The following is a 13,620-nucleotide window of genomic DNA, read 5'->3' on the forward strand; positions in this document are numbered from 1 at the left end:
TGTAGCGACGTAGAGCATAACCGCCATTTTGAGCATTGAGTGCTCAGCCCGATTAGAGTGCGGACGTGTACCCAGCACTCTCTGGGAGTATTAGAATAAAAATATTTACTTACCTGCAACCTGTGTCGAGCGAGTCATTTGGGGGAAACAGCAACATTACAGCCATATATTAAAAAATCTGAAGTCTGTTAAATTGGTGAAATACTCTGACTGCGCCATTTACAGAGCTATCACGTTCTCTGATTCCATGCAACTGGCTATTTCTTGCTTTGGTGATAATACTGCTTATTTCTTCGTGAAATCGCCACCCCCACAATACAGAATGCAAAGAAAAAACTGTGATTCAGAGGAGCTGATAGCACTTGAAATTACATTTGTGCACTCTCCTGTTACATTTGGGGTGTAGCTACGAATAGTGCAACAGGTGCAGTTGCACTGGTGCCCTGTAGTGTGAGGGGCCCTTTCCAACCCAGTTAATTGCTGTTTTCACAGCCAGTCGGGACAGGGAGGCCCAATTTTCTTGGTTGCATTAGAGCCCAAGGTGGCCATACGATGCCACTGTGCTACTCTGTTTGGTAAATTAAGGAAACATTATGGTCCTGCCTGCACAGGGCATGTTCTGGGTGCAGTTTTTTATTATTGTCTGTGTTTCTCTTGGTGCACTGCCATAGATCAGTCAGTCACTGCTGACGCATCACAGTCATATCAAAAGGCTGTAATACAGGCATTGTCCTCTTCTGACAAGTTAATTACCTCTGTTTCTCTTTTTGCAATCGTATTATCTCTCTTAGTAGTATTTTCTGGTTAGCAAAGCCAGTGAAGTACATAGTTCTCGTTGGCACAGAGTGAGCTTTTAGTATATTTCAATGGTTTCTCCTCAGATCAACTAGTCAAACTTTGTGTGTGTTAAATAAATCGTTACTGCTATAGATGGAGGGGTTGGCATGTGCATTTCTTTGCTAACATTTCTTGGGGAAGAGGCGAACCCTCAAACTCACATCAGGAGCTTTGGCCACGCTCACTATGATCACTAGGGACCATGCAGTGTAGGCATTTATGACTCACTTATTTGAAAGTTCACCAGCCGCCACTGCTGAAAAGTATAACATATTTAGCATTGTGGGTGTCTTGGAGATGTTTACCCTGAAATGGGTGCCACCACTGCAAATTTCCCGGCACCTCTGCTCTTGTGCCTGGTAGTTGGTGTGGTTATTAGGCATCTTAAACTTGCAGATCAGACAGAGAATCTTGAATTTGATTATTTTCATCATGAGAAGTAGGTGGAGATTCTTAATTGGGTATCCGGTACTTTTTTGTGTTTTTTTAGCCTGGAGTTGTGGCAGCCTTCAGCATGTTCATCCTTTACAGTCTCTCTGCTATGCGGGGTGATCAGCAAATAAGACATTGCTGGAGTTGAGAACGGCATTGACTGTATTGTCCTCCCCAGCCGGGAGCATGCAAATGAAATACGCCACACATGGAAGTCTGCATCAGACATCTTAATTCTTCAGCATACAATCACACAACTGCATGAATTACGTCATGTCTTTAATAGCCACACTGCAAGGCGCCAACCCCCTCGGGGAATGGCGTCGTTAGTGGCAGCCAAAGGGCCGACCCGGAGTAGGTTCACTTCCGAGTCAGGCGACTCGGAAGTGGACACGGCGACAGGACCAATAGGAACAAGGGACGGCGGAGCGCCCCGGAAGTAGTGGTAGAGCGCGAGGCATAAAAGCCCGAGACCAGCTTAGAGGCCCCCTCTTTGTCCGCTGACCGCCCAGGAGTCGGACGCCTCCTAGAGAAGACACCCACCCACCCATCCCTATTAATAAGGAGTTCGGTTAGGGCAGTAGCGGGGTTCCGGACAAGAATACCACGGGAACTTCTTGTCTAGTGACAGTTTTTACCTCTGAACAGGTTTGATAAATCATTATGGACTCTGGGCTGGCGGGAGAGCTGGGGCTGACCTGCTGGTGGCCTTGGCTCTTCAGCCCTACCCCGGAGGCCGCTGGTTGCCCAAGTGGGCGCATTCCTCACCTGCGGCTCTGTTGACCGGAAGGGGGTTAACGTTAAGGGAGCAGGTGATCTGGATTGTGGCCTGCTGGCGCAACCCTGAAGTCAAATGAAAGGCCCATTGGAGAATGGGCGGTAAATGTGTGTATATTTGTATATAAGTGCAAGTTTACTCTTAAATACTGTGATGGAATATTTTTGCGAATAAATAAAGAGAATGGTGGGTCAATGAAGTAATTGACCATGACTCAAGCATGACTCCAGAGTTTGATGTTGAATTGGGTCCATGTAAAGCATGCAGTGTGGAGGGGGGAGAATGCACTTTGTCTGCCATCTAATTAACACCTCCCAGCAGCGTGCGTAATTCCTGTTTAAAGTCCGCCCAGAACCTTGAGGGTCCTAGGGACCCTAGAGCTCATAATCTTAAAGAAACGACATTAACTAGTGCTCCTAGAACTATAATACAACGTTTTGGGAAGACATATGCATTGTTTCATTTGAGTAGAATCATTTGTAAAAATGTTGCTTTTACTACTGCTCCAATTTGAGTGGGGAGGCTTAGGTCAAATGATCCCAAGATTTCTTACTTTAGTTGTGATGGGAACCCTATAAATGAAGAAAGTGGGAAAGGGTCCACAGGAAGATTATTTGAATAGGGGGCATTGTGTGACATGGACAAGAACTTAAATCGCTGTCCTGTTAAATTCTAGGCTTTTGTTGCCCACCTAGGTTTTCATTGTCTGTAAACCATTTAACATGTTTTTAAATTGGTTGAACTCCCCAAACAATTTGAGGTGACTGTGTGTAGTAGAACAATGCTGCAGTTCAGAGGTACACCAATATATTTGTTTATGGAATTTGTTTAAATGTTTGTTAGAAGAAATATACATTAAGGATTGTTTTAGATATGGCCCTTTTTGCAGTCTTATCCCCAAACTCTTTTCCTTTTGCCTCCTACTTTTCTGACCCTGCTTTCATTGGCTATAGGGTTCTGGGCCCTTTACCACTGCTTATCCGTGCTAAAGTGCATATGGTCTCCGTATAAATTGTCACAATAATTGGTTATCCATGAGAGTCATATTTGATTTACTGGTAAGTCCCTAATAAAGTGCACCATGTGCGCCAGGGTCTGTATATCAAATGCTACTAGTAGGCTTTCAGTACTGGTTGTGACACCCACATGATTAGCCCTGTAAATATGTCTCAGACCTACCACTGTAGTGTCTGTGCATGCAGTTATAATCCTGCCATGTTGCCTGGCAAATTCACCCACTTGCCAAGCCCAATCCTTCCCCTTCCTTACATGTAAGGCCTCCCAAGGTACCCTCATGGGCAGGGTGGAGTATATGTGAAAGGTAGGGCATGTACTGGTGTATGTGACATGTCCTGATAGTGAAATACTGTGGGGCATATTATCAAGGAAGGGCCTTAAATTATCGCCTCTTTTATCGGCAGGAAACTGCCGATAAAGCGGCGATAATGGGCTTGATAATATGCTCTATGAATTCCAATCGAAGCCCATGTTAGATGTGAAGACATGTAACATGGGCTTCAATTGGAATTCATGGAGCATATTATCAAGCCCATTACCGCCGCTTTATCAGCAGTTTCCTGCCGATAAAAGCGGCGATAATGTAAGGCCCTATCTTGATAATATGCCCCCTTGTTTTTAGTTTTTTACTATTGAAAGGCTAACACAGGAGTTGCTTTGTAACATATTACAAGTATTACTTTCCCTTCGGACAAGATAGAGGAATGGAGTTTAGGCTCTGGGAACTTAGAATTTATTAACGCACCTTTAGGTGGAGGTGATTTTTAGATTCTGTGTTTGAAAATCCCACTTTTTACTTACTTCACCATCCTGTGTACCTCTGACTGTGTAGTCAGTGTCTGGTGTTTGAGTGAGAGGAGCTGGGGATGTGCATTCACTCTAGACAGTCATGGGGGGGAGGTTGAGGTGTGTCCTGCCTTGCCTGGGTGACTAATCGCCGGGCTGAATAGACCTTGTCTATATTTAGAGTGGTTGGAGGAGTTTCGCTTGTACCTGAATAGGCTGTGTCTCCTTTTCACAATGCTGTCTCCACCCACTGTGGTTATGCTGCACCAGGGAGGACTGGACTGGTTTGGACTAGTTTAAGAGACCCTTACAGCAAAGAGAATACTGACAAAATGGGGTATAAGTATTGAAACTAAAACCCCAGGACGTTAGATTACTTCAAGGAACAAAAGGCCCTGGCCAAGAAGAAGAGTGGAAGGACTGTGTGAGAAGTGCTGCCTTTTCTGAGTGAGTGGTGGTTTGGCCTGCAGTTGCTGCTTCTATCTATGGTGGAAGAAAAGCACTGAATCTTTTTGCCCTGCTGTGGTATCCTGCTTGAGAAGAATCTCCAAGGGCTTGTGTGTGCTGGCCTCTTGTTGGAATTCTCAGGGACATAAAAGATTTCAAGAAAGAACCTTGCTGGATCGTAAAGTGTCCAGCCTGGTGTAGGAGAAGGATTGGACTGTTTTTCATTTTTTAATGTTGTTGTTGTTTAATTGGAAAACTGCCAGAGCGCCTTATTTCATGGAAGTCGCCTGTGTTTTACATAGGTGAAACTCAGCGCTTGGTTTTGTAAAAAGTACACCGAGCTCTGCCACACCATATTGTAAGGCCCTGGGGGACAGAAGGCCTTTGAAATCCCCAGCCAGCATCTAGTGAATGCTGTCATGTTCCTCGCAGCACAGGTTAAGTGCTTTGCTTTCCAAATACCAGAAGCTCTGCCGTGAAGGACTTCTAAGTGAAGCCCAGAGGGAGAGAAAAGCTCTTGCAATCGAAACGGAGTCACTCGCCTGCTGAGCGAACACAGGAAACCTCCAGGCATTGCCTACTATCTAGCCTCAAGCCTCCAGCAAGTTGCCGAGGACCCAGAAGGAAGCGAGGACTGCCCCTGCAGTGCTGGAGAATGCACGTCCTGCCAGTGCTATTCCCGAGGGAGCAGGAGCCTCGCGGGATCCAAGTAACCAGTTGCACATGCCTCTCACCTCGAGGAGCAAGAGAAGGGTGCCAGTCAGCTTGAGTCTCACCGGGGGAGTTGCTGTAAGGGCAGCAGAGGAACTCCGCCGTCACCTGATGTTAGGGCTCTGCCCATCGGAAGAAGATTCCAGTGCGGTTGCTGAACCGCAAGGTCGTGGACAGACAGTCCTTTACTAGGGGAGGTCCACCGCCCACGTGGGCTGTGCAGGTGTCTCCCATCTGTGCTGTGCACATACCTGGGGTCTTGAGCTGCAGCACACCGCCTGAACGCGGGCAGCTGCCTAGATCCCTGGATAGGGAGGGTGGAAAGACTGTGTGAGGTCTTCCCCTCCTTTCAGGTCCTTTCTCTGTGGTTGTGTACACACCACGGGGGCCTTGAGAGATTAGAAACGAGTTACTGGACGGGAAGGGCAACTGTCAAAGGAGGACCCGATCCTGCCTAATTTACTTTCAGAAACCTACTGTATACTCTGTGAAAGCCTCGCAGGAGTGCTGCGGCTACCTAGTGAGGGTACAAACTGGTGATTGACGTGAGCATGCAACTACTGCATATTGTGCCCTCAATGCTATGTGCAGGAGCTGAATGCTAATTCCCATTAACAGTTGTTTTTGTAGCGTTGGAATAAACTGTGCACTTTATAGGTTTGTTTTTAAACTCACTACTTCGTGTCTTTACTCTTGGGGTCCAGATATAAAGTTAGGAGGAATCCCCGCAGAATCAAGAGGAAATGCTAGGTACACTCCGCTCCATGATTCCCACTCTAAAGCAGCACAGGGTGGGTCGCAATGGGAGAAGCACTTCAGGTTAGCAGTAACTGGGTCTGTATTCAATGCATCTATCATTTATGTTCAGTGCCTTGAAACAATGAAGCTTGCGCGAGTTTGCTTCACAGCCATTTGGTCTACAAAAGATCATTGCTTTCTGCACGATTATTGTATTTACCGCCTGTTTCGCCTTTGGCATTCAAGTTCTGTCGTATAACCATTGTCCTTTTGAAATCTTTTTACAGTCCTGTTGCCTTCTGTGAATCGCTTCATGGAAATCTATGTACATGTGTTAGTCTTCCCATGCTAGGTGTCCAGAAGTCTAAACAGTCTAGGAGTGTGGTTGACTTTAATTGGGGATACACTAGGAAACAGTTTGAATAGTTTGAGCCAATAGTTTTATGTACTAATCCTGCTTCCACATACAGCAAAAAAGAAATGGGATGGCAACACAACATGCCAGCCCAGGTCATTTAAAAGAGAATTTAAGAGGTTAAATTATACATTTATTCTGGATTGTATTTAAGTAACAAGCATTGGCATAGCCAATAGGTCTCGCTTTTGGGATCTTATCAGTATTTAGTTATCCAACACAAAATCCTTGGTGCAACAACTTCAAGTGTTGCATGGCTAAACACTTATAAGGTCCCAAAGGCTAGACCCATTGGCTATGCCAATGTTGTTGTTTTCCACTGTGACTCCATAAGTGTAATAGGTGTTCCCAGACATGGGTCATTTGATGGCTGGGTCATGGAAATCAAGCGATACCTCACTGTTGGGAGCTACAGAGGCTGAAATCAGGCTAAGCAGCTTGTGCTCCCCTGTGGAGGGGGTCTGGCCTCGGAGTCTGGCTTGTTTAAGGCTGGTGTCCTCTCCATCTAGAGCAGAATAGTGGGCAACTAGAATTCGGCCCTGAGTAATTACAAGTGGCAGAGATTACTACCAGGATTCCACAACTTTCCTTTTTGTTTTCTTCTGCTATGGTCCGAGCACTATCAGGCTTTCCTTGAGCTTGGAGGAAGACAGCACCAGGAGCTTCTCACGTTGCCTTTCACGGCCCAAGAAGGACAACAGCATGTTCTTCCTCCTGCATCTACTCACCCGGTGCTACTGCCTTGCACACAGCAGACAGGCCCTTGAGCAGCACGAACCCTGTCACTGCCTGTAAAGTTGACGTCAGTACCACCCTTGGAACTATTCACAGGATGCAGAAGGCCTGCTTAGAGCCTTGCTGGACCCACTAGAGGCAGCCATTGCCCAACAACAACCACTGCGGACCGGTGCCACTGGTTATAACATGGGCAACAAATAAACATGAGAACAGCACAGCCAATGTACTACTTCCGCCTTCTGTCTGAAAGATATTAATAAATATTAATAAATATCTTCTGTACTCCTTCTGCCCCTTTAAAAAAGGTATATTTTACAAAAAAAGCCTTTTTGGGTGTACTGGCTTACATAAGGAAGCGCTCAATGATGACACTGAATGGGGGCTGCGGTCGTAGGCGCTCGTGGATGGGGTGAAAAATTTACTTTTAATTCAAAATTCACTGCTCATCTATAAAAATAAAGACGTCGCCAAACTTAATTTAGTACGATTATAATTCAAATGTCTGCACTGTGCTGCAGCGAGAAGGTACATGTGCCCAGAAGTCCAACTGCTGCTTGTTATTTGCCCTCTGTTTGCTGTGCAAACACCGCAGCAGAGGGACTGCAAGGGAATGCCTTGCTCCACTGCAGTGGCGTAATGAACCTTGAGGGGGCCCCCGTGCAGGGTACGTGAAGGGGACCCCTCCAGACTCAATCTAGAGCTCCCCAGCAGAAGTGCCGTGCTGACGGGGCCCCCTGGAGGGTGAGGGCCCCCCCGCACCGCTGGGGCTGCAGGGGCCTGTGTTTCGCCCCTGCTCCACTGTGATGTCAACAAGGACTGTGTCTGAGGCAAATATGACATGCTGTTTCAAGTTGCCCGCTGCCTGAAAGCACAACAGCTGGCACACGACGTGCCCCGGCCATCACACACGCTGCTGCAGAGACAGAATGGCACAGTGAAGCCAATAACAACTGGGCGACAGTGACGTATTATGACACACTAAAAAATAACCCCAAATATGTTTACTGCAGTAAGCATTGGAAGTAAATACAATTAAGGTGCAAGTTAGGTGCTGCAACTCGAGGAGATCCCGTAAGCCCAAAAGGCAAGATTGTATTGAAATTGAAGTGCGAGGCATTGAGTAAGTAAATCAGCACTATGGGCCATATGTATGAAGCTAATTTTAATCGCAAACGCTGCGAATCGCTAAAAAATAGCGTTTGCAACCAAAAACTAGCAATTTCCAATGTATGAAGGAAAAAAGCATCGCAATTTAAGGAATCGCAATAATAGCGGTTCCTTAAATTGCGTGATCCACAAATCTGCGAATTCCATTGCGATTCCTTATTCTGCGACCATGCAGTTAGCGAAAATCGCAAATAAAGAAATCGCTAATAAGGAATCGCAATGGTATGTATCAAAAAATCGCAAATTGCGAAATCACCAAAATCGCTAAATAGGAAATCGCAATTACCACCAAGTGGGAGCAGGTGGTAACCAGGTGCAAAGTATATAAGGAATCCCACAATGCAACTGACTCTTTCCACAATGGCTGGGCTGTACGTCATTGTGAGGAGGCGAAGACTGAGAGCTGCTACGCAGAGGAGGAGGTGCCAGAAGAGGACATTCCGTGACCGCATCACCATCTACCAGTGCACAGAGGAGGACATCTAACCCATTACAGACTGGAGGAAGACAGTATCATGGATTTAATTGAAGAGCTCAGACCCTATCTAGAACACCCCATACGCAGGACACAAGCCATCCCCACACACATCCAGGTCCTGTGTTCACTACACCTGCTGGCCTCAGGTAGTTTTCAGGGGGTGATAGCCTCAGTAGGAGGGGTGTCACAAAGTGCACTGTCGCGCTTTTTCCATGCATTCCTGGATGCCATGGTACACAGAATACAACACCACATAGACTTCCCCAGCACCCCACAGGAACTAGCCCAGACCACGCTGGACTTCTACAACATTGCCCAATTCCCCCACGTCATAGGATGTATTGATGGGACACATATTGCCATTTTACCCCCCTCACACAATGAGTATATATATAGGAACAGGAAATGCTACCATTCACTAAACATACAGGTGGTGTGTGATGCCAAAAATATCATTACTGATATAGTAGCGAAGCATCCTGGCAGCACACATGACGCATTTATGTTCAGACACAGTGGGCTATACCGTAGACTCTCCAGAGGTGAATTTGGCGAGGGATACTTGCTAGGTAAATGCTTGTACACATAGGGCACATTACCACTGACTGACATGTCCATATCAGCCACTAACCATTTACCTATCCATCCACAGGTGACAGTGCCTATGCAGTCCGGGACTTCATCTTGACACCCTACCTCAATCCTACAACTCCTGGTGAGCGGAGATACAATCGGGCACACATTAGCACACGAGCCACCATTGAAAGAACATTCGGCATACTGAAGAGCAGATTTCGCTGCATCCATAAAAGTGGAGGAGCGCTACAATACGCCCAGAAACGTGCTGCAAAATTGTTGTAGCATGCGCCATGCTGCACAACATCGCCACAAGGAAAGGCACGGCAGTGGTGTTGAGCAAATCATATTCCTCTGACGTGGAGGGGCCTGGACCTGGACGCATGGCAGCTGGTGTAGCTGGTGCTGCAGCTGGCCAACAGAGGCGTGATGAGATCATGCGCAACTACTTCTAGGTAAGGAATAATGACACAACAACAACTTCTAATGTTGCAAATGTTTTTATTTAGCATGATAAACAATGCCACATATCCTCTGTGGCAACTAATCACACTTAAAATGTAGAGCACATGTTCCAGTCACAGTGCAAAAATATAACGTGTGATGTCAAAGTCTTCCTAATTGTGCGTAGTAGGGCGACTGCTCCTGCCACTACGGCGCCTCTCCTGGATGGGTGGTGGGGTATTGTTGCTCTGCACAGACTGTGTATCCTCCTCACTGGGAGTTAGTACTCCTGGGCCAGCTGTACGGAGTGCCCTCAGCTCATCCACAGCGGATGTTGCCTGCACTACTGCAGTGGCGATGTCTTGCATGCCATGTGCAAACTCACGCTGCATGAGAATGCTGCGCCTGGAAGACACGTTGATGGCAGAGGCCAATCTATTGATGGCCCGTGTATAATGGTCCAAGCGGTCCTGCTTCCTACGCATTGCAGCACGTTCTGCACGCAGCTCCCCACATAGCTCGTGCATGGCGTCCCTCACCTCTCCTTGTATGTCCCTGAGCCCTGCCCTCATTTCACGTTGTAATGACTTGATGTTTTTAGCTTGCAGGCGCTGCACCTGGAGCATATTTAATTCCAAGCCTGCAAAGACAGTATCATCTTCCTGATCAGCCAAGCTGCTGGCTCTGCGTTGTCTGCGTCTTCCAATGCCCTGTGGACGTTGCCTGTCCTGAGGCCTGGACTCATGCTGTGGCTGTGCTTCATGGGACTGCAGATTAGCATTATTGTCCTCTGCCTCGTCCTCCATTGGTGGCAGTGGCCTCACTACGTGCCGCCTCCGTCTCTTGGGAGGATTGACAGGGCTATCCTCCCCATCTGTATCTGGCTCATGCCCTGCATCTCCGGAGTCTGGATGGTCCCTCAATGTTCCACTGCCTGTGGGCTGGGTAATTGCTGGTGCTGTGGACAGAACATCACACATTATTATTTGTTTCATTTACTATTTGGAAATAAATTTCTAAAACTTTTGGGTCTACATTACTGATTAATTTCCCTTTCCTGACCTGCACAGGCAAATTTGGACTAGCGTGGCTGCTTAACATAACTTAGATTTACATTTCACTACATCTCCCATAATGCATTGCTCTGACTGCCTTTGGGACTGCTTTGGCTTTGAATGTGCTTCCCCTACCCTCTAGGTTGCTGCAGGGGGTGTGGGGGGTGGGGTTGGGGTTGTGATGGCATGATTCTTACCTGCTGTGGATGCTGGTTGGTCCGAGCTGTCTAGGTCAGCCACGCCCGTCACGCTCTCTGGTGCAAGTGTACCCTCTGCAAGTTCCTCCAGTGGTGTAGATTCTGGCACAGTTGATGTTCCCCCACCGGTGAGCTGTGACTGCTCCATCCTGGCAGCTAGCATTTCCTTGGAGCGCTGGCGCAGGTCATACCAGCGCTTGCGTAGCACCTCAACACTCCTGTGAGTGACTCCCAGGGCATTTACTTTTGCCTGTATTTCAGCCCAAATCCTCCTTTTCCTGGCCTCTGGAACCTTCAGGGAACTTTTCCCAAATAGAAAATCGTGGTTGGGCACCATTTCCTGAATGAGGGTCTCAATTTCAGCCTCAGAAAACTTCATTTTCCTCTTTCTGGCATTTTCTCCTTCCTGCTGCTGTGTCCCAGCCATTTCCTTACTGCCACAATCAGCCATGGTGTGCCTGGAGCTGTCTTCAGTCTCACTCACTCTCTCTCTGTGAGTCTCCCTCTACAAACACTGTTGCAGCATGGGTAGTCTGTTACTTCCTGGTGGTGATGTCATCAGACTGCACCAGTATTCCGATTGGCTGTTTAGCGAAATTCTCCGGTTTAAGGAATCGCTTTTTACGTTCTCGCAGTTAATTAGCGATTTTTACCGAATCGCTAATTAATTGCGATTTTTTTGATACATCGCGATTTGCGATTCGGAATTAGCGATTCGGTAAAAATCGCTAATTCCGAATCGCAAATCTTGTCCTACATACATATGCCCCATATCTCATGGAAGGAAACACACAATACAAAAATGTATAGATTGAAACTTCGCTATTTTACTACTGTAACACATGTGCATAACAAAACTACATTGTATAACCGTGCACAAGGTTGTGCTACGTTGTCATGTTGTGGCCTGCAGAATAATAATAAACCACATTTATAAAGTGCACAATCACCTGTAAGGGTCTCTAGGCGCTGGGGGCCGTCAGGAAGATTAAGCAAGCTATTGCCCAGAGTCTCATGGTGCTGGGCTAATCTGCTGCCGGTGCCGGGGAATCGAACCATGATCCCCAGATTCCGGAGTCAGTCGCCCTAGCCGCAGCGCCACACGTCTCCCCCAGAAGAAATAGGGAAACTTTAAACAAGGTCGAGCCACATGTGAGGCAACGGATGGCATGTGAGTGACACCTCGCTCAGCCATTCACCTGCTGGGAAAAGGTCGAGGAGGAGGACAGAAAGCCTGCCTCAGCCCTTGCATGGATGTGTGCTGTTCTTCAAAGGTTGTGTGCATTGTCAACTGTTATCCCTTTGAGTGCAAACACACCTGACATTGCTGTCAAAGGAAGAACAACACAACTCCTGATTCATTCTGCAAAAGTCTATAGCTTAGAAGAAAGAAACTTTAACAGTAACTTTGTGCATGCATTTCACTGTCTCTCCCACCGGGGCTGTTGTTGCCTCTTCTGCATATCAAGCGTGACTGAGGGCCTCTGAGTGAACCTCCCTTCTCATGTGGTGCTAAAGGCCCCGCCCTCCTCTGTGTGGGTAACGCCTTCTGAAAACTCTTCTGCAACCGGCGAGCTTTAGCATTCCACGCACTAACTTTCCACGGGTAGCAACAAACACAGAATTTATAGAAGCCTTCAAGTGGAGGACATATAAAAATACCCGAGGTATGGTCTTTGAGATTTTATGCACTCATAAACTTTTGCTGATTGCTTCTCGGAAGTTGTCAGACATTTAACACTACATTTATCTTACAGTGCAATAAAAACCCATCTGCCCTGCGTCTCGTTACCTCGTTTAATTGTGAGGCAGCCATCGATCGGCGTGCCACATCTGGAGAAGTGTGGCTCAATGGTTAGAGCGGCAGACCCTCATGCAGAGGTCTGGCCCGGGACCAGGGTTCAATTGCAGCCTCGGCCGGTCTTGGGCTCAATTTGCTCGGACCTGATAACTCTCGCCTCGATGCCTATTCTAATCATGGGTGCCACTCTGCAACTCTGGGCAATAGCTTGCTTAATCTCCACAACGGCCCCAACAGCACTGGGATGCCTGGCTTCACCTTGGGGGTGCCCAGGAGTGGACATTTCACAGGGAAAAGCCAGGAAGGGTTCCACAGCGGTATGCGTTACAGAGCCAGGACACCCCTGTTGGGGTATTAGTGCGCTTTACATATACAAATTACATTTACATTTACATCTCACCCTTGAGATTGCAGGTTTCCCGTCAAATGGAGGTGATGGGGCATGTTGCGTTTTTAAAGAACAGATGAATGGTCTATAAAGTTTTACACCGCACGTGCAGGCTCGCCGCAGTCCGTCCTTGGCGCAGCCTGGTCGGGGTGGGGCTAGCGCTTCTTGGCGCTAAATGTCTGCCCTGCATTGTTTTCAGTGATTTGTTGTCACAGTCTTCTTCGCTGTTTACAAGCGCAGCAGACTGCCGGTGGCAGGGGGAGGAGGGGGGCTGTGCTATTCCCTCACTCCCACAAGGGAATTGCCACACGTGCACGCATTGCCATTGAAGGCAATGGAACGCGTGCACGTTTTAGCCTGAAAAGGCAATTGATGGCTACAGGTCTCTTTCCTAAGCAACGCATCCGCGCTGCGTAGGCGAGACCTAAAAAAGGCTCGGTTGACCAAAGTTCTCTTCAAAACTAGACCATCAACCCGAGAGAGTGGAGGGAATTCTGTTTATTTACAGTGCACACAAACTCTGGTGAATGTTACTTTAAAAACACAACATACTTGATGGCTGTAGTACAGTAGCTGGGCAGAATAAATATTAGAAAACATTAAAAGAAGTCAATA

General features: G+C 47.3%; 1 protein-coding gene across 2 annotated transcripts in view; it reads left to right on the forward strand.

Annotated features, from left to right (window-relative positions):
• The window catches only part of SLC18B1 (solute carrier family 18 member B1), a 569,858-nt gene that overhangs the window by 145,933 nt on the left and 410,305 nt on the right, over positions 1–13,620 (forward strand). The gene's annotated exons all lie outside the window — the stretch shown is intronic.

This window comes from Lissotriton vulgaris, chromosome 6 (assembly GCF_964263255.1).
Source record: "Lissotriton vulgaris chromosome 6, aLisVul1.2, whole genome shotgun sequence".
Classification (NCBI taxonomy): domain Eukaryota; kingdom Metazoa; phylum Chordata; class Amphibia; order Caudata; family Salamandridae; genus Lissotriton; species Lissotriton vulgaris.